At 43.8% G+C, this 21,678-nt stretch overlaps 1 long non-coding RNA gene across 1 annotated transcript; it reads right to left on the bottom strand.

Annotated features, from left to right (window-relative positions):
- Nucleotides 1–5,896: 5,896 nt before the first annotated feature.
- Nucleotides 5,897–18,911, bottom strand: LOC139609666 (uncharacterized). Its single transcript, XR_011685292.1, has 3 exons — nucleotides 8,700–18,911; nucleotides 6,494–6,607; nucleotides 5,897–6,094 (listed from the first exon to the last, which is right to left on the bottom strand). It is a non-coding gene; the product is annotated as an uncharacterized lncRNA (long non-coding RNA).
- Nucleotides 18,912–21,678: the final 2,767 nt, after the last annotated feature.

The following is a 21,678-nucleotide window of genomic DNA, read 5'->3' as shown; positions in this document are numbered from 1 at the left end:
TTGTTCCAGGGTCTAGACTGAAAACCAGAAGAGACCAGTCAGGGCCCCTCAGCTCTGTCTCAGCTTCAGGTCGCTGCAAAAGAGCGTGTAGAATAAATATCTTGTTAAACTATTATCCTTATGATGAACATACATTTGCAGTAATATATAATCAGAGTAGCCAGTGCTGTGTTTTGCACACCTTGACAACACTGTATTCATACATGAACATGATATTTTCCTCTGCACTGCAGAGCCATCAAGAACGTGTAGCTCTTCAAACCATCTTGTTAATTCATGGTCAGGGTCGTACACACTCGGCATCTTTTCAGTCCACACAAATGCCACGTGTTCTGGCTATTCACATCCCTGTGTCATTCTTCTTCATGCCTTTTATTCCTCAACCCAGCGTGATGTTCCGGTGAACTTAGGAAGCAAAGTGTGGAGAAACACTGGCATCTGTTGTTTGCATCCAGCATTTGCAGCGACTGGCCAGGTATGTGGAGACGTGACAGAGGGTGGGGTTTGAACAGCTGGGTGCAACATTATGAATGCCATCAGGGAAGGAATGTTGGCTGACAGGACTGTCTACCTGCCTTTGAGGTGGTCATTCAGAACATTTAGACACACTGATGTCTGTGACATGATTGAACCCAGTTTGTCTGATTGGGTTAAACACACCTCAGCTTATGTCTGCTCCAATGGCAGACGCTCAACCCACTGGGCAAGGAAGAATCTTTGCAATACAACGTGACGCACAGTATGTGTGTATCCACATAATCTTACGTGCTGCTGCCGATGTGTGTATGCATCTGTCTCTTGAATGAGTGCACTGTGGCGAGGCTGACCACTTGATGGCTTGCAGCACACATAACAGGCCGTCCGCACTTAACTACACCCCAATCCATCTGCCGCGAACCCGACCATCAGACATCATCACGAGCAGTCGAGTCCCATCCCTGCAGGTTTCTGCGGCTCCTGCTGCTCACGGCTCTTCAAAACACTGCTCTCTTGTCTGTACTATCTGATGCATTAAAGCCTTTTTCTGCTTCCAAGGCCTCTTCAAAGACTGCGTCATTGTCAGCCTCCTCTAACACCACGGCTGGAGCACAGGCCTCCTGCAGGTTGCGTAGCTTGAACACCGAAGGACGACAGAGAAGACTCAGGCATCAGACGCCTGCCGATGAAAGCCATTTGTTGTGAAGCACTTTGAATTAAAACAGCACTTCGGGCAATGGGGCATGATGTTGGACTCAGAAAGCAACAACAAGTGACAGGAAATACAGTAAATGAAGTGCTGCCAGTAAACTGCACTCAGGAAACATGATAATATCACTATATATCAAAGTCCAATTATCAGACAGGTTTGAACAAAGATTCTCATTTTATTTTGGAAGTTAACTGAAAGCACCTGGAATGTGACAGCAGAAACAGGAAGTGTGTCTGTAACTGTGATGGATGGTTACAACAGACAGTTTGCGTCATAATTTCACTTTTCGCCTTTGAGGTCACATCCAAAGAGGTTTGTTCAACCTGTCAAATCGTCTGGCTCCTGAACTCTCCGCACGTGTCGCACTTCTTCGTGGTGATGTCACTGCTCCCACATCTCAGGAGCTACTGAGAGAAATGAAAAGTTCAACAATAAAGTCGTAAGTTAATGCTACAGGACACTCAGCATGTAAATAAACATAGTGTAATATGGTTGTTTGGTGTATAATTGAGCATCATCTGCATAGCAGTGGTAGCAGATGTGGGTGTGGAGGTGAGGGTTGCCCTCAGACACACCAAACATTTTCCTTTCTTGTGGATAACTGTGTAAAAATCCTCCACTGGAAGCACGTCTGGAGGTCAGAGTCGTGCTCAGGTGTACTTCAGGGCGCCTCCCTGCTGGACGAGCACCCAGCTGTAGAAGCAGCCCACGCATCCGTCAGCTCCTCCTGCGGGAGACACAACCCTTTCACCCGGAGGCCTCCTCCCACTGCGTTGCTCTCTGTATATCATCAAACAGACGCACCCTAGGGAGCCTGGGGGGGTGGCATTCTTAACAGGCACCCAAATGCCAGCAAATACAGTAAGTGCAGAGGAGCAGCAGCTCAGCAGTGAGGTCCTCGTGGATCACTGAGCTCCACTGATTCTCCTGGTCTCTGCTCAGTGAGCGTGACCACTGGTAAACAGTGAGTTTTGTCTGGTGGCTCCCAGAGATGTAATACTGTTGACTCCAGCTTCCACTGGACGGAGAGCGGCCTGAGTGTGACTCCGAAGAGTCCTGCGTTGGTTTCCAGCAGACGGAGACCAGAACAGCAGGTGTCTGTTCTCATCAGGTGATTCCTCTCATTTGTGATTTATGGAGACTCTCCTCACTGGCATACAGCAGACCCTGAGGACGAAACATATGCAAGGACAGAGTGTTGCAGCACTTTCCACAGCTCTTGTTCTGTGTAAAAAATAAAAGAGAGACATATCAAATGTCTGATAAATGCTCTCATGATGTCACTAGAGTCTGCGCTGGTGGGTTTGAGGACTACAAGTTTGAAAAGTGAGTTTATCCGTGGTAGCAGCAGCAGCACCTCAGTTAAGGTTAGTGAAAGATGTAAGTAAACAGGTTGGGTCTGAAGTCACTGTGAACTTTGTCTGTATTAAACCAGACCAGGATCCCATCCAGAACCAGAACCAAGAGCTGTGAGAGTCTGAACAGAACCAGAAAGCAGTTTAATAAAGCTGGAGTTGCTACAGGTGGAGATTATACTGTGAGGTCAGATCTTTAGTTGGAAAACCAACAAGTCTGTCAACATTTGATCAAGACATTCAGTATTTTCAGTATATTTATAAATTACCAACTAATACCTTCCTTGTTGTGTTAATCCTGAATGTAATCTGGTTGCAATTACTCACCTAGGTTTGAACTGAACTGCTTGCGAATGGGGTGCATTGTGGGTAATGTAGGTGCCAGGTTTGAACAGGAAAAAACAAAACTGAAAAGTTTTTGTTTGGTTGTTTTTTCAGGTCTCTGAATCTTTCCATTAGTAGGTTTTTGGGGGAAATGGACCCTGGTGTCTTTGAAAACTGACCCACTTTAATCACAGTGAGCGTTTATGACTTGTTGAATTATTAACTTCCTGAATCACAGTACAAACATATCACTGCCCATCACTATTTAAACATCTCCAGATTTGGATACAATAACTGACCGACACACTTTTGCATGACTAAGAGTGTCAGCAGTCAGTTTTCACCTCTGATGGTTTCTGTGTGACTCCTGCAGCACACACTCAGCAGCTCCACTCACACCCACACATGAGACTTTAACCTGGACCTGAAGCACCTGATGATAAGTTTATCTTTACACTTGTGGAAGTCAGTGGAGGAAAGTTCATCTGCAGCCCGTCCAGGCTGCACAGTAGTCTTATCATTTATGAGCCTGGCAGGAGTTGTTTGCTTTGTTGTGACATCATTAATATAGAACCTAGACCTGCTTCACAATCAGAAATACATGGACATCTACCTTTAGACTGGATGGACCTTTAAGTCTGAAATGGGAAATCTAGATTTGTTCATTTCAATACATTTGCAGTGTAGATTTGACTGGTAAACAAAGCTTTGTTTCCTCCCAGACAAAAGCTATATAACAACATTTTTTATCCGATTTGACTTGACGCTGCAAGTTTGTGCAACTGGAAACTGGTCCAAAGTAAAGTTGAGTTGACAGGTAAAATGACTTTTTGTTCTAATGCTTCTTGATGCTTCATCCTTTCTGGGGAAAGGTCAGAAAAAGAGGTGAATTTCACTTTTGGAACTTTTTCTGTTAAATCACCCGGAGGACACAGGAAAAAATCAGTGAGCCACATTTAAAGTGGTTAAAGGTGCCATCACAGTAGCAAAATGAGTTATCTTCAGGAAGTGGAGGGAAAAATACCCTCAAGCTTCCACCAGTGGTTCAATACTTTAACAGTAACGTCACCTTTACCATCTTATACACAAAATAAATGACGAGACGGATGACTTCACAGGGAGCCACTCCTGTGTGAGCCTCCAAATAAAACCCTGCCGTCCTGCTCTGTATTACTAAGACCCAGGTCGGACAAACTGCAGCTGAGGTTTCAGAAAAAAGATCAACATCAGTTACAATAATTCCCATATGACATGAAGATACACCACACTTAATTACTTAATAATTCATATATAAATATGAAATATTTATATAAATAAATGAATAAATATTACATATATACATATGTACTATTATTTATTAAATGTTTTTATATTAAACTTTATGTTGCATAATTAATGTGCACAAAACTATTTTGCTAACATCTATATCTTTTTTTGTGTATTTCTTTAAACAATAAATTTTCTTCAACATCCTAGTTTATAATTACATAGGAATGCAATTATATAAAAATAACATTACAGTTACATACACAACATATATACATTTATACACTGATCGACTTTTCCTTCAACCTCCCAGTATATGTAGATTTTTTATTGTCATTGAGGTATAATAGGTGTTTGTCCTTCATTTAATCTTTTAATTTTCCTTTGTTACTATTGTGAATTATTGTCAATAATAATTTATTTGACGATCTGCCAAAATCATCTCCAAACTTTGCTCATTTAGTCTGTAGAATAAATGTAAAATAAATTAATCACATATTTTTTGAGGTCTTTAATTGACTGATTTTTTGCTTTGATTCTCATTGCACTGTGTCATTTGCAGTGTCAGTGTACTTGGAATCAGTACTTTTGTTTTGAAGGGGAGTTCCTCACTTCTGTCTTTTACTCTCTAATCTCTGTTTTTCTCCACTTCCTCTCTCACTGCGTCTCTAGTTTCTCCTCACTGGTGTAATAAAATGAAATGTCATGATTTTCACAGTAGCTGCTGTGGGGAGAGCAGACGGGTGCTGGGAGTGAAACGTGGGGGTGCTGCAGTGTCACCAGCAGGGAGCAGTGTTGTAAAGCAATCCCAAAGGGCATATCGAGCCGGTCAGGTCAGGAGGAGCGGAGCGGCCCTGACACAGCACATACACGTGATGAGAGGATGTCACAGGTGGAATCTGGGGGCAATGTGTAGAAACGAAGCACGAGACATGGAGGATATTTCCATTTGGTTGAAACATGCAGGGCTGAATATTTCACTGAGTGTTGGAGCAAGTAATATGTTTTCTAAATTTAAGTAAGTTGTTCCGCTACAGTCTATGTTATATAAACCGTGACAGAACAGTAACACCAGCCCCTGAGCACAGTGAATACTGAGGGGTGTTGGTGACTGAATATTGATCATATTGATCAGCACATTCAGGACAGCTCACACTGACAGAGCCGTCACGTCAGGGTTATGGCAAACAGCAGTAGCTCATGACTCTGCTGCAGAGGACTCATGTTCAAAGTTTCACTTCAACACTCCAGCGTCCTGACGTCTTCCTTTAAAGGACAGTTCTGCTTTATTACAACTCAAATCTTACTTGCTTTAGTTTTTAAATCAGTTTTAATTCTGTTGATGGTCAGAGTTGTTTTCAGCAGCGGCCAGTGGATGGGTTTAGATTCTGTAATTACCTCTTTATCTGGAAATGATGCAGCAGTGAATCCAGTGCCACTGTTTGTAACTAGATCTCAGTGTTTACTGGATTCAGTTACCGATAATACCAACCCATCATTTACTGCTGCTGCTCCTTCACATTAAAAGCATTCAATTGGCAGCAGAACATAGTGACTTTTATTGTGAAGCAGTCACAGGAAATGAAATGTATTCGTCACAGAGGTTAGCGTTCAGTCATTCTGGTGAGTGGATCATCCCCTGGCATCATCCAGACCAGGGTTCTGGTTCAGGACATTGAAGAAATCAGCTCACTGTAGAGAGCCAGGTGTAACCCAGACACTCCGGTGCAGGTAAAGTGAGTGTAGAAGCACTTCAAATAAAGCTGAGTGTTGCAGTCAGTGATTTTAATGGAGGAGTTTGTAGGTTCCAGAGGCTGGATTCTCCAAGGACCTTATCTCAGCACTATGAGTCGTCCTGGGACGCCCCAAGTTCCTGAGAACACCTGAGCTGACACCTCACAGTGAGTGGGTGACAGGTGACTGCTGTGTGTTTTATAAACTGCATCAAGGGTCTCACACACTAAAAGAAAAATACTGACCTATCAGATAAATCATATCATCAAGCACCATCAGCAGGGGATGTTTTAACAAACCATCAGACGATGTGATGGGATCAATAACACCAGTTTTATCAGATAATCCACCGATAGACATTAACTCACCTTTATGTGCAGTGGATGATTATTTAATGTATTTAATGTAAACCAAGAGCCTAAATCTTAAAGCTCCACACAGTCTAAAGGTGGATGTCCATGTGTTTGTGATTATAAAGCAGCTCTAGGTTCTATATTAATACTGTGAAAGTATCAAAGCCTCAGTCCACAGAGAAATGCACACAGCCTGTATTCAGAAACTGAGCCTTAAAACCAGCCGTCAGGACTTCTGGAACTTTGTGATGTCACAACAAAGCAGTGTTTACTTGTTTGCCTGAAATCTGCAGATCCTCTCTTCTGATTGGCTGACCGACCTGTTGTTACTAGAGCTCCAGAGAGAGGCCTGACAGAGAGAGGATGGATGGCAGGAGGAGGTTCAACTGAAAAAGAATTGAAAAAAATTAAAATAAAAAATGAACGTGAACTAGTTGATTTTTTTATCTGAGTGAACTGAACTTTGAGCCCCTGTGAAGTCGGAAGCTACAGCTGATTCCTCTGTTAAGACAACGAGAGCGTGTCTGGCTGCGGTGTGAACAGACACCCCAGCTGGGAGATTACAATTACCGAAGCACCAGTCACCACAGGAGTCACCGCTTCAACCAGGGTGGACATCTGACGGATTGTCACAGTAGAAACCAGCTCCGATCTGAACCTACACCTCCGTCACTCACTGTTATCACTGGTCCACATATCGAAGCGAGTAGCAGTGCAGATAACCTGTCCACACACATTACAGTGGGAGGTTGATAATAACACCGAGCACATCTGTTTTGTGTTAGCCCATCACAGCTGGATGAGGAAATCCCTGCTTACAGACACGTGATGACTGAAGGTCTACAAAAAGCGAGATGGTGACTGATAGAAAAGGTCACTTCAAGGTCATGACCTCCTCACTCTGACCACAACAAGGAAACAGAACTATTCAGACAGAACTTAAACATTCCCGATAAGAACTGAACCTGTCTCCTCAAACTGCAAACGGGATGTGTCGTTGTTTTTTTGCTTTTCACTGGTGCCTGAACCACAGCAGATGGCTGATGGCTTTGATTTCCCTCACAGCTTCATCACTTAATAAAACCCGACTGGAATTCTGAGACAGCTCCAGTAGAGACTGCGGTACGAGTCGTGCGCTGCCGTTAACGGAAACCGTTGTATATTTCATGAGACGCTCTCATTTTCAGGATGATAGCCGAGGCCACGCTGTGGTTTCTGCTTCTCCACTGGTGAACTGAGAGCTCGCCACTCTCCCTCCCTCCCTCTCTCTCTCTCACACACACACACACATACACACACACACACACACACACACACACACACACACTAGGTCAGAGCCATGAAAGGCATCCTCAGCCTGCAGCAGTTTGGGAGAGCTCGCATTCGCCCTGCTCCGGCAGCAGAATTAGGGCAGAGCGTGCATGTGACAGCGGGTTGCACGTGAGCCGGAGCGGCTCTGCAGTAACACAAAAACAAAAGAACAAATAAATAAAACAGGCTTGATCAAAACTCCCGGCCCTTTGGGTTTTCAGTCATGCAGAGAGAAACACTTCAAATTCTGTCTCTCAAAGAAACTTCACCGCAAAGATCTGACACAACTGAAAATATCTGTCTTTTGACTTAGAAATAAAGTAAATCATCACAATAGTTTGTTTCCTCTGATCGTGCTTATTTGCATTTAATTAAGTTTTGTATCTGCGTGTGTTTGTTGATTGCACTGATCACAGGAGACAGCCAGAATCAGACTAATTAGACGGCCGCTCAGCACTGCTACTTCGACTGGCTCCTCATGTTGATTTCATTTGGCTGTGGGAAGTATGTGCAAAGGTTGGGATCTTTCATTCAGAGACTCGACTCACCGGCCAACACTGATGTTCAGTGTCTGCAATCAATTTTCACAATCTAACCAGGTCTATAGCCCAACTAATAATCCTGCAGCACATCACTTCCTGTGCAGCCGGGGGCCATCAGGCTGGTGAAGTGAAATTTATGAGCGGCGTCATCACAGATGTTGAAACTAGTGATGTCATCATAGCTTTTCATTTATTCAAGACACGAGAATGACACAGTAGCAATGCAAGATCCCCATCTGCATCCTGAATGTGTTCATGTCTAGAATCTGATGAACACTGATATTGTGGTGCTTCCACTTCTGTTTTAATAAAGTCAACATAGCTCTGTCCTGGTTCAGGGGCCGCATCCCTCGGAGGATGCGTTCCGTGAAGATGTGGCCCTTTGCAGTCGTACTAAACCGCGAAGGCAGAACCGAAAGGAGACCATCTGGCGTGGAGCATTTTCACTTCGCGTCACCAGCTGTGCCCCCCTCCTCACAGCTGCATGGCAAAGTACGGCTGCTGTCACCTAGCAACCTTGACAACTAAGACTTTCTTTCATAAAACCTTGAGGTTTTAAGGGCCGTGGTTTTTACAGTTGTACCGTCAGCTGCCCAACTGAACTGGGCTGAAACACAATACTTACATTTAAAAGTGTGATCCTCAGGCTCTCTGCTGCCGTTTGCTTTCAATGCTGCTGCGCAGTGAATTTTGGGATAGGTTATTGTAGAATGGACATGCCCTCTTCACAAATGCGGTCAACTGTCCCTCCTGTCCCAGTCACCTGACTCCCCACACCCACCTGCGCACCTGTTCATCATTCCCAATCACCAGACCTGCCCCACCTACCTACACCTACACACCTGTTCCCATTTCCCTCATCAGCTCCCTGCAGTTACACCAGGTGCCTTGTTCCTTGTCAGTTTGTCTGTGTATGTTCCCTTGTGTTCCTCATGTGTTGAATCCTGTTGTTTGTTAGCTCATCTACCTGTTCACACATCCATCTGCCTGTAGGCCTGGTTGTGTGGAAGCTCCTTCATTTACCTGGGTATTTTCCACCGAGTTAATGGATCCGTTGTGACATTTGCTAAATGTTTCTGGTTGTTGCTCCAATGAAAGTGATTCTTCGTAAACGTAGGAGCCAGGGTAAAAATTCTTTGAATATTTTCCAGCCTATGTTAATAAAATAGTTCTTCTGGTGTCATCTGCTGTTATTGGACAAGATAAACTTTCTGATCCACAATATTTCCCGCAATTCAATATTTTAGAAGAACGTCTTAAACTTACAGACCCCTGGAGAATCTGATTCTTTACTGTATGCATTTGCTCCCTTTGCTCTCTATGATTTGCTTAGTGTCCCAATCTTATCTACTGACCCAATAATTAGTTGAAAAAAAAAATCACCAGCTTCTCCTCTACTAAGGTACAAAATTCTGGGTCCTGAAAAGAGAGAGATTCATTCTGGCTCCAGGTGTGGTCTGTCAGTGCTATAGGTTATGCAATCAGATAAACTGTCCAAATCCTTGCTAACAATCCTGGAGAGAGATCTATGAATATGAGAGTAGTATGTATTCTCTCTCTCTCTCTCTCTCTCTCTCTCTCTCTCTCTCTCTCTCTCTCTCTCTCTCTCTCTCAGGTTGGCAAACCTCCAAATATTAATTAATCCAAGAGTGTTTATGAGCTGTTGAATCGCCAGTCTGTCTTTTGGTACAGTTTTAGAAAAAATAGCTCTATCTAACACTAGATTTAAATCCTACAATAAGTGTATGTCCCTATTTCATGAAAGAAGTTTGCATCTTCTATATTTGGAGCATAAATATTATATAAATGAACTTTTATTCCATTAAATTTGGCTTCCAAACATACAATTCTTCCCTCCAAATCATTTTTATTTGTCAGCAACATTAAGCAAAAAGTATTGAACTGATTTGCACCGAACTTGGTGGAGGGATGGGGCCAGGGACAATGACGAATCCATTGGATTTTGAGACAGATCTGTTTAATTTACTATGAAATTGAGTTTTTTTCTATGAAGTCTGGTGTATATTGGTTGACACTGGCCTTGGTGGAGGTCTCAGCCCTCTGAGTGCTCTTTCAGTTTTTTACAATGATAAAATTCAACTTCTCATGCACCATGATTGCTACTCCATTTTCCTTTTCTTCTTATCTTAGCAACCCTGTCTCTCTTCAGTTTAGCTATCTCCAAATTCATCAACTGAGTCTCGTTGAAGTACAGTAGTCTTGTTTAAAGGATAAGTGGGCTTTTTGGGATATTAGATAAATATTTCTTCCTAATAATGAGGTTTTAAAGGTCATTTCCGTTCCATTAGGACACTATCCGTACACATGCCATAATTTGGCATATGGACTTCATAAAAGTCATACATGATATCTTACAGACAGTAAGCAAAACAATGAAGAAAGGTGCAGGTCGACTGCCTATTAAACATGTTTACATGAAGGGACTTGTGTGTGAGCAGAAACACTTCCTGTTGCCCCACCCAGGTAAACAACCAGCCACCATTAATACAGTAACTTCCTACCTGTACGTTCAGAGTGAAAGCGCCAAGAGCAGGAAAAAAATGGCTCTGGCTGCCTATTCGAGAACGCTGCTGAGGTTTGTGGGCTCTCTGATGCAGATGAAATAGACAGCCAGCCAGTTTGTCTGGAATGCATTTTCATGAAATATACACTTCATGAACTCACCTCGAACACCTACAGAGTCGGATATCTTTGTCCACGCACCGTTCTTTTATTCAAGTCCCTGTAAACAAACAAGGTCACGTTGTAAAGGACGGGGAACACGCCACTGCAAACATCAACTTCTCCTCCACAGTGTTTGGGAACAAATGTTTGATGGAAACACTAGTGTTCTCTAGTGTCCTCTAGAGTGGAGCACGCCGCCAAACCACGTCATTGCTCATTACCATAAAATTGCCCGGACTCTGTGCGATCCCCTCTCTCTCCCCTCATTTCCTGTCACTCTACACTGTCCTGTCAAATAAATGTGCAAAAATGCCCCAAAAAATTGCCTGGACTTTAATTGTCCAAGATGATGGCACCAACAGGGAGGCCACTGCTCCCCACTAAGAGATTCTGCCTCACATAGAAAATGACAGATTTGCAGTCACTCGCCACTTTCGGTCAGAACATACAGTACAGCAGAGAACGCGATAGAGCTCAGTAATTAACCCGTCACAATCTACTGTTTTTTAACCTCTATTTGACAAAGCAGTACCTCATCACTGTGATTTAGATACAGCAATAATAACAAAGAAAAGAGAGAATCACTAACCCTCCAAAATTATATGACTTTACACCATCTGAGTTTGAATAAACGAGACCAAGATTGAACACATACTGTGAGTTACTTTCATTTAAATTTTTACATCTATTCTCTATATTACAGCCCTGCTGGCACTGAATTTTACCTCACAATATTCTGTCAGTGAGATGAGAAGAAGGCATTGCCGTACCAGCCCCTCAAGAGTCTCCCACCGGGAACTGCCCATGCACTGAGGCTATATGTAGAATATATTTGACACCTCACTGATTTTTTTCCTCTGAATTAGCTTGAAGTTCTGTTGAAGACAGAGAAAGGAGGACCTGTTGATCTCAGCGATCACCTGCCAACTGGTCACCCTGTGTGCACAGACGTGTAAATAGATGCTTAGCACTCACAGAAAAATAACTCGGATTCAGCTGCGCTCTCAGAAAGGAGAGTGCCAAAATGTGGATGTGTGTGTGAGAGAGAGAGAGAGAGAGAGGGAGTAAAGCACAGCCTGAGGAGAGGATCAGAACATATTAACACCTAATGGTGGAAAAAACAACTTCATCATTCCACTCGAGCAGTGGGGGTGTGAATTGATGGCTTTGTAGTTACCATGTTGCAGCTTCGGTTCGCTCCGTGCAAACTGTAAATAATTCATGTTGCACCTAAGCATTATGACACCATGGATTCCTTCTCACGACAAAGACCTTTTTTTTCCTTTCTTGCAACGGATGCCCTTAAGCTTTCAACACCTCAGAAAGCAGGAGGCTGTGAATGAATTTATGATACATCTGTGACGCTTTAAAATGTAATGATATGAGGTGTCTACCCAAACACCCCTACTGTATACTGTGCGCTTTCTGTGTGTGTGTAAGTTAATGTGCACAGCTGTTTACTTACACACAAGACTGTTTATCAAGTGACAGGGTGTTAAATCAAAAGATGGAGACGTCCTCAGATGTTTAAACATCCGACAGGAACGAACAGCCTGTACCTGAGTGCAGAGGCAGAGTGTAGCACAGGTTTACTTCATCAGCGTGTCAAGACTGTTTGTGAACCTTCACTTTAAGGTAATAAGACGTAAGTCTTGGCTGCTGTGACTACGTAGCTGCGTCCCAATTCAGGGGCCGCATCCTCCGGAGAACGTGCTCTATGAAAGTGTGGCCCTTCATAGCTGTTGTAGACCACTGAACTGAAACTCGCCATTGCATCACAAAGCATGGCTCCTGTCACCTAGCAACCTTGACAACACATAGCTTTTGTTGACAAAAACCTGAGGTTTTAACAGTTGAAGCGTTAGCTGTTGGACTGAGATAAAACGTAGTACTTACGTTTAACAATGTGACCCTCAGGCTCTCTGTCGGCGCTTTGTGCTGCCAAATTATTTTCATTACCAGCAGGCAATGAATCTTGGGATAGGTTGAGCCGCGAAGAACCCATTCATTGGATCCTTCGTTGCCCAGGAAAAGAAGGACACATTTGTCAGTCGCATTTGAAGGAGTGGGACGGCCTAGTCTCTCTGCTGTGATGCAGTCTTCAAATGCAGTGTGTTGGTGATGATGGTGCTTTGAGAAAGGTCAAGAAGTTACCCAAGAAAGTCAGCAGTCATCCATCATCCATGAATAACCACAGGAATAAAAGCCAGAAGTTGCTCTGGATGAACGAAGATGAACCATTAACACAAAACAGGATCAACTCAGTCCAGCACTTTGGTTTTTATAAAGACATTCTATGAGGAGACAAATGACTTTAAGCACAGTCACCTTTAGATTTATGTCTCATCTTTGGGACAGCCAGAAGGGCCCGACCCAAGGATCTGAGGCTGTGAGCTCAGTAAACTCTTCAAATCAATTATTAAATTGACAGGGAGCCAATGAAGAGAAGCCAGGATTGGGATGATGTGATGTCATCTGCTAAAACCAGTAAGAAAGCCTAGCTGCTGAGACTGACTTTTTTGGTTTATACCAGAGAGTAGTCCAGTCCTGATGAAGATGAATGTGTGAAGAACTTTTTCCAGAGAGGTTTGGTTTGATTCTGGAGACTTTTTTGTAGTTGGAGGAGGCAGGACTGGACAACCTTTGTGATGTGGTCTTCACTCCTAGATTTCTGGCATTGAATTTCATTGGCAGAGCAGGGACCCAAGGGCTGAATGGGACGGATGGGGTTTGGTGGACTGAACAATATTATTTCTGATTTTGACTTGTTGTAGTAGTAGCCACCCAACAGTTAACGCCGTTGAGACAACCTAAAACAGTAGCTAATAAAATTTCCAGACAGCTGTTATATGATTTGCTGTGGAATCTGGTGCAGCTCTTCATAAGAGATGTATGTTAAATATCTTATTGTTATTCAGTGAAATATCTCCACACGAACCAGATGGATCTCCATGACCGTTCATACAGATGTGACTCCCAGTGATCGTGATCCCCTGATGTTTCATCATGTAGTGCTAGTTAGCGTCAGTTAGCATGCTAAGATGCTAAAGTACAACGATGAGCACGACATCAACATTAGCATGCTGACTTTAGCACTTAGCTCAGGGCTGCTCAGAGCACAGCCTGACAGAGCCACTAGCATGACGCTGATAGAAGAGAAATCATCATTACGTTTGATGGGTCACTGTGAAACACTTCCAGGTCTCTGCCGATGAGTCTAACTGAGACCATCAGTCTGAGCACTGCGTCTGGAAGTGAAAGGAGGTTTTATCAATAATATCAGCAGCTGATCATTAGGCTCCGAGGACACGTGTCAATGAAGGCACCATCTGCAAGCAGAGCTGATGTGTGGTGTTAGCAGAGTGTCAGAGATATCAGTAATCTCCCAACATCAGCAGCATGTGTGGAGCCAGAGAGCTTTTAATCAGTGACTAAGAGACAACAATAACACAGCTTGGCATGTTTTGCCTTTTAGATTTGATGGAAATTGTATTAGTCGTGACGAGAGCTGATGAGTCTGCGCCGCCGTGCTCTGAGCTGGCGCCGGCGCTCTAATCCCACCAATAAGGGCAGAGTAAGGTTAAATGAAGTGGACAGTTTGTAATTCACAGACCTACAGGAGAACACAGCGTTAGGATTTTGGGAGAGACAACCTGGGAAATGAGGGCAGCTGTCTCTTCCCTCCTGATCAGACTGTCTTTGTTCTGTCAGCGAGCAGGCAGGACTCAGCTCAGCGCGACAGCATGGCCAGGCCACGGCTTTATCTGCAGAGTTACTTTCAAAGGAGGAAGGTTTTCGTCATTATGATGAGAAATATTAAGTTATTTTCACCAATTTTACTCATCACATTAGAATCAAAGCATTTCAGACACTGCTTCGTACTGTGCCGCACAGAACAGGTTACATGAAAAGATTAGGTGAGACTGATGAAAATGATCCACTCTCAGAGTTTAAAGGGCCGATTGTAGGTTTCTGCCAGCGGATGTGGTTTCTTAGAGCAGGTGGTGGTGACAGCCATGTTGTCTTATACAGGTTCTAACGCGTCCTCTTAGCAGCTACAGCTTCACGACAGACTGGAGGCTGATCAGCGAGCCGCTATCAGAAAGTGATGAGCTGGGCCATGGCTAGCTGGTTAGCATGCTAACTTCAGTAGAAGAAGAAGTGAAACGAGTTAAAATTAACAACTCACTTCATTTCTTCTAGACTGCTAAGTGAACAGCTGCTAATGCTAACTTAGGCTATGTAGTGGTGTGGTGCCATATTTGAACTCTTTTTAACTTTTACTTGTTTGAAGTGTTGATCTCCATCAGAAGATATATCTGTGGTTTTAAGAACCAATCAGAAGAGAGGCCTCTCCTCTGATTGCCTGACTGGTTTTTTCAGATATCCAATAAAAATATAGCAGATTTCAGGTAAACACTCAGAGAAACCAAATCCAGCAAGGTTGGATCCAGGTGGGCGGGGCTCGGGGCATGGCTGAGGGCGGTGACTGCTTTGTTGTGACATCACAAAGTTCCAGAAGTCCTGACGGCTGGTTTTAAGGCTCAGTTTCTGAATACTGGCTGTGTGCATTTCTCTGTGGACTGAGGCTTTGATACTGTCACAGTATTAATATAGAACCTAGACATGCTTTATAATCCCAAACACATGGACATCTATGGACCTTTAAAGCTGCAACGCTGATCATCCATCTGCCCATTTTCTGCACCAACCTATCTTTGCTGAGGAAGCCGGGAGCCTATCCCAGCATGCAATGGGTCAGTGGCGGGAGTGGCAGAGTGCACCCTGGATAGCCTGGCAGTCTGCAGTCAGTATTGGAAATCTTTTTGTTTGTGCATTTAATCTTTATCTGTGACTTGACTTGTAGTTGTTTTATCGTTGCTTGATTCTATAAGGGGACACACAGCTGCTAGCCTGCTAGCTGCTAACACTGACTGCTCCTCTATCACAGACCAGAGAAACTACACACAGCCAGCAACTTGGATTTAACACAGCTTTGTTTTGATTTATGACAGCTGTGCAGAGATATATTTTTAATACAGTGAGAGTATGGTATGTTATGTAGAGTGTGATTTAGTCACTTGTGCAGGCTTCAAACAGCACCAGAGATTTAGGGCAGCTGTAGTGGAGCAGGTCGTCCATGAATCGGAAGGTCGGTGGTTTGATTCCCTGGTCCTACAGTCCGCATTTTGGATTTGGGCATTTGAGAAAGATACTGAACCCCAAATTGCCTCCAATTTATCATCGGTGTGTGACTGTGTGTGTGAATGGGTGAATGTGGGGTCTATTGTAAAGCACTCTGAGCGGTCGATAAGACTATAAAAGTGCTGTATAAGTGCAGTCCATTTAGTAAAAAAAGAAGCAGAACTCTGTGGCGTCAATTCCACGCTCACATATGACAAGCACAAACTGGGTGCCAAAATGTGTAGGGCTCCCTGAAGACAAGTGTTGTGCCCAAACCTGACCATGTGAGGAGAAGGAAGGTTTTTCCTCTGGATTCATCTGCTCAGCGTGTTTCATGAAAAACAACAGTGGTGCTGCTGCTGTTCCTCTAACGCCGTCGTACTCTGGAACATTTTCAAAGGGCAGTGGCTGCAGCTGAAATCAGCCTGAGAAGGATCGATTTCAGCGCGAGACTCCTCTGTGAGGCCTCTTCCCCCTTTCTTAGCTCTGGGTAGTGATTGTGTGGATCCCAGAGGAGCTGGAACCGTGTTGGAACAGCCGCAGAACACAAATCAGCATTAGGAAAAACTGCCAGACAGCACTTCTTCAAAGACCCCATCGTTTGGATCTTGGGGGGATTACTGCACGCAACTGTGGTGTTTCTTTGTGTGTGTGCACACTCTTTGTATGTGCTCCACACATACTTTTAGCTATTTTTCACAGTCCATCTGCTTAACACTCAGCACTTAGCGCCAGTGTGGAGGAAGCAGCTGATGAGGAGGATGAAGAACTGTCACATTTATTCAAGTTAGCCTCTCCTCAGAGCTGGAGAGTCAACAAGGCCGTAAAACTTTCTTCTTCTGTGAGATAAATACATAATTTGATTAATTTAAATGACACAAAATGTATTATTTAGTTAAAAAAAACAAAAAAAAAATCTATCAATAGCCACTGTCTAATGAAAAGGGCACAAAAACACAGGCCTGCATTATTTGAGGAGAAATGCACAGATCAATGAGTCCAAGGTTGTTCTCAGCTCTGTGGCTCACTCTGCTGGCCAAGGACTCACAGCATTGCCGGAGGCTGAGCGGACAGAGGCGTGCACAGCTCTTCGTCCTCGCTGTTCCAGCTCTGTGTCACCTGGAGGACATGCAGATGATCAGGAGAGATGTGTCTCTGCAGCCGCTCTGCTCTCTGTGGGTCCTCCACAGCGGTGATGTATTGATGGGAGGTGAATGCAGAATGACAGGGGTCAACATTCATTCAGGGTGTGTTACCTTGAGCTCGGCCGCCGCTGGTGCCAGAGCCGCTGGTTTCTATTAAATATCAGTCTGCCTTATTATCAGGCCGGTGTAGGAGGATGAGTCATTTCTGTATCTGATCTCAGAGCCTGTTTTCACTGCTGACAGCTGAGTTCATCATCTCTCACAGTGTGTTTCACAGTAACAGGAGGGAATGACTGCAAGTTGTCGTTTTATTATTTCTGATATCTGCTTTGTTGATTTGCTCGCTGTGTATATGAGCACCCAGTGTAAGAAATGTACATTATAAACTGTACAGCTGCACAAAAAAGCACTTCAAGCTCCACCTAGTCTAAAGGTAGATGTCCATGTGTTCTTGATCATAAAGCAGGTCTAGGTTCTATATTAATACTGTGAAAGTATCAAAGCCTCAGTCCACAGAGAAATGCACACAGCCTGTATTCAGAAACTGAGCCTTAAAACCAGCCGTCAGGACTTCTGCAACTTTGTGATGTCACAGCAAAGCAGTCACCATCCTCAGCCGTGCTTTCAACTTCAGTAATGAGCCAACATGGAGCAGTAACTGCGTCACTGAGCTAGCAAGCTACAAGACAGAAGAATGAGGAAATGCTGCACAATCATTGGACGTTAGAAAGCCAGTCATTGCACAGCTTTTCCGAGGATAGTAATTCTCGAGACCAGTGAATTAAGTTTATTTTTTTTCGAATTTTGTTGTCTATTCGGCTTGTTTCAGAGCTGACTGACCATTACCATCTACATTTACCTGGCTACAGTCCTTTACCTGTGGCTGTCCAGGCCGTGTGTCAGTCAAAAAACAGCCAAATAATACTCGTCATCAGCCAATCAGAGGAGAGGCTCAGAGACCGACACAAAAGGCCTGTGTTGATGGTTTTTGTCACTTAAAATCACAAATATGTTTTTATGGGTATCAAAACCTTCTGTTTAAAATTTTGAAGTGCAAAATATGGGCACTTTAAATATGTTCTAATAAATATTTTTACACTGACTAATGTGGAAAGTGTCACTTGTAGTGATGAAGTTTTATTACCAACTCTGCAGCTTGTGTTCACGTAGCTAAAAAAGGAGTTGTAGTTTCAAACAGAGGGAATATTGGACATTCATCAGTTGGTGACAAACATGATTTGAAATGAATGCTAACGCTGCTCTGTGTCTGCTGGATGTGTTAATGACCTAACACGCTTGCTTTCACAACTTTATAAGGTGTTAATATGTTTTCAGCCTGCGCCGCTGCCCCCAGCAAGAACACAAAAACTCATCATCTATCAGAGTAAATTAGCACAGGAGTCTGCAGCAACACCGACTCTGTGTTTGAGTGAGGCCTCGAACGTCTGCATGCTAACACGCTCCGAATCAGAATCAGTGTCCAATCGCCTGCTCAGGTTTCTGCACGATGAGTAGGGTTGAGGTTAGGGTTACGTACACGGTGTTGTGTTTATGTCTGCTATCTGAGGGAAGGATGCGTGACGCGTCTGTGCTGCGGGTTCCACAGGCCCCCGGCTCCAGGCAAGGTTAGGTGAAGGAAAGCCTGAGATTTGAGGTTTGCTCACAGTAACAATGGAAACAAGCTGATGTTTAGCCAGACATCCCTCCTCACCCACATACTGATAGCAGCTCCCTGAGGCCCATGATCTCAGAGTGCTTTTCACATCTAAATAATCTGTTGTTGGTCATTTATGATTGTGATGAAAAGAATAATTTGCTCCAAACCAGCAGAGGTAAAGTGGGCGGCACGACTTGGCAGCTTTTGGACACTTCAGAAAAACCACATAAAAACACATTCATATCCCCATATGCATAAATCTGTATATATAGATAGTTCCACTCATATACAGCCTTTGAAATGGGACAGTCAAGTTGCACCTCTGTGGGCCCTGATCTGGGACACAGCTTGTACCAGCAAGATTTCATGCACTGCACTCCTGCTACGTGATTGGCCTACTGGATAGTTGCATGAATAAGCAAGTGCACAGGCGATCCTAATAAAGTGCTCGTCGGCTTTCTTTATTTATGCCACATTGCAGGGCCGTGCGTAGATGCCCACAGATAAAAAGCATCATCAGTGCTCATACGTAAAGACTCAGACAGAGGACGCCGTGGGCACAGAGACAAACAGATAAACAGTGGGAGAGGACGTCACGGCGCAGGGCACAGTCCATCAAATGAAACTGGAAATTACATTTCCATTTCAAGGTCCTCTCCCTCATTAGGAGCCGAGAATTCATCATCAAATCTCTTTGTCCTGGTTTGTCCTTGTGAACTGCTCACACCACCACTAAATAAGTAAAGACAAGCCCAGGACTTTAGCACCAAGGCAGCGCCTGTGTGTCACATAATCAATAAAGTCATGATTAGGAGAGCTGAAACTAATTCCTTTCATACATTACGAGGGCTGGAGAATCACTGTGGATACTGTTATTATGAATAATGGCTGTCGACGTGACCACGGATGCTAACTGAGGGCCTGAATGAAAGGAGGGATGGTTGCAGCGCGAGCCTCTCCGGCATGTGTGCGCGATCAGATTAAAGTACAGACTCATAATCAAAAGAATGCATCGCTAACAAACATATAGACATAAAACATTTCCTGCTCGGCCCCATGCCGGCCACGCACAGCGGGCCGCCGTCTCGTTCCCATTCCTTTAAATGCACGTTTCACACGGCTCATTTCAAGGAGAAAATAACACACTGCCTTTGATGTTTAACACATCAAGAGTCCAATTTTTTTCTCCCTGAACGAGTCCTCTCGACCGAGGCCAACTTCTCTGAGTGTTGGGGGTGGGGGGGGGGGTACTTCTCAACCCTCTTAGCTCAGTCCATGCGTGAGTTGTGCAATATTTCAAAACAGCGAAATGGGCTCGGCACCCTCTCTGGTGCACAATCATTTAAGGACCCAGAAAATGAAAGGCACATTTTCTCAGCGAGTGACCCGGAAAGTTACTGCAAACAGCGCGACACACCCTCCAGCATCACAGGACCAACGCACAGCGAGCTGTGTCAGTGAAGTGCTGTTCCCCTTTAGGAGGAGGCAACAGTGATATTATTTATATTTCAGCTGTGGTGACTGTTTTATGAGGCTGGTCTCATGTTCACCTATAAATTCAAATACATGCATTTTTAAATTGATTTTAAAAACACTGCCTGGCTGCGTTCAGCCCTCAACAAGCCAAGCTGCACCACCCCGAAGCTTTCACTCAGCTTCACTTGTAGATTCTTCACATTAGGGACTGTAAGAAAATTATCAGCAGGGGTGGGGTTTTTTTTACTTTTTGCTATAGCAAAGGATGTTTAAAGGGAAGGTCTCTTAACTCTTTGTGACTCCACATCCAGCCTTCCCTTTGTGAGATTTATGGCTCCATTAAATGGTTCCATCTTTGTGCACCATGGGTCATAAAAGTGCAGAGGCCAACAATCCTGTCTCCAAAGCAGTGTTTGGTTTTTCCCACATGATCAACAAGTGCATAATAGGAGCAGTATGTCAGTTTGGAGCGACACACTATAGAGTCCTGAAACCCAGACACTAGTTAGCAGTTTAGCACTTTGGTTCCCCTTTGATGAAGCTTTAATAAGATCACCAGCTCAACACATTTTCATTCTATGACATAAAATACATCAGTAAATACCCCAGTCGTGATTTCTTTAAAGGTCCCATATGTTATAAAGGTAGATGTCCATGTGTTTGTGATTATAAAGCAGGTCTAGGTTCTATATTAATACTGTGAAAGTATCAAAGCCTCAGTCCACAGAGAAATGCACACAGCCTGTATTCAGAAACTGAGCCTTAAAACCAGCCGTCAGGACTTCTGCATCTTTGTGATGTCACAGCAAAGCAGTCACCGCCCTCAGCCACGCCCCCCAAGCTCCTCCTACCTGAAATCTGCTTTATTTTTATTGGATCATTCAGAAAACAGTCAGCCAATCAGAAGAGATGCTTAGTCAGAGGAAAGGCTTTTGTAGAAGAGCTCAGAGCAAAGGTTAGTGGTGGTGACGGTGAAGTCATGTGACCGTGGTGTCGTTGGTTCAGAGCCTAACATGAGCTTTTTACTGCTGCTGATTGTATTTAGGCTTCAAACATCATAAAGTGGAGATTATCCTGCAGAAAAAAACCTGTCAGGATCAGAAACTGATGCTGATTTTCTCTAGTAAACCAGAACACAACGGAGAAATCCTATTGGCTGTTTGTGGAGGGAACTTCTAACTTTAGCCCATGAAAATACATCATCCCTGTTGCACTCTATAAACTGCATCGTTATCATTAAATGGTGTCATTTTTCACTGTCCTGCAGTGGTTCCCACCTTCACATTCATCTGCATCTTAGCAAATATCATCTTGTGCATAAAAGCAGCACTTAGCAGCTGTGGATTTTAACCGTTTAAAGTCAGTAATGAATTCGTTTCTGTTATTTAACGGTGCAGGCTGTGCTTTAGCCAGCAGAGCACTTCGGTTGAGGTCAAAGAAATGTCATAATCTGTGTG

This window comes from Trachinotus anak, unplaced genomic scaffold, assembly GCF_046630095.1.
Source record: "Trachinotus anak isolate AG129_WGS33_773 ecotype Australia unplaced genomic scaffold, CSIRO_AGI_Tana_v1 ptg000026l, whole genome shotgun sequence".
In the NCBI taxonomy this organism is placed as follows: domain Eukaryota; kingdom Metazoa; phylum Chordata; class Actinopteri; order Carangiformes; family Carangidae; genus Trachinotus; species Trachinotus anak.
Note: the sequence above shows the minus strand (reverse complement) of the source record. Positions and strands in the feature narration are given on the sequence as shown.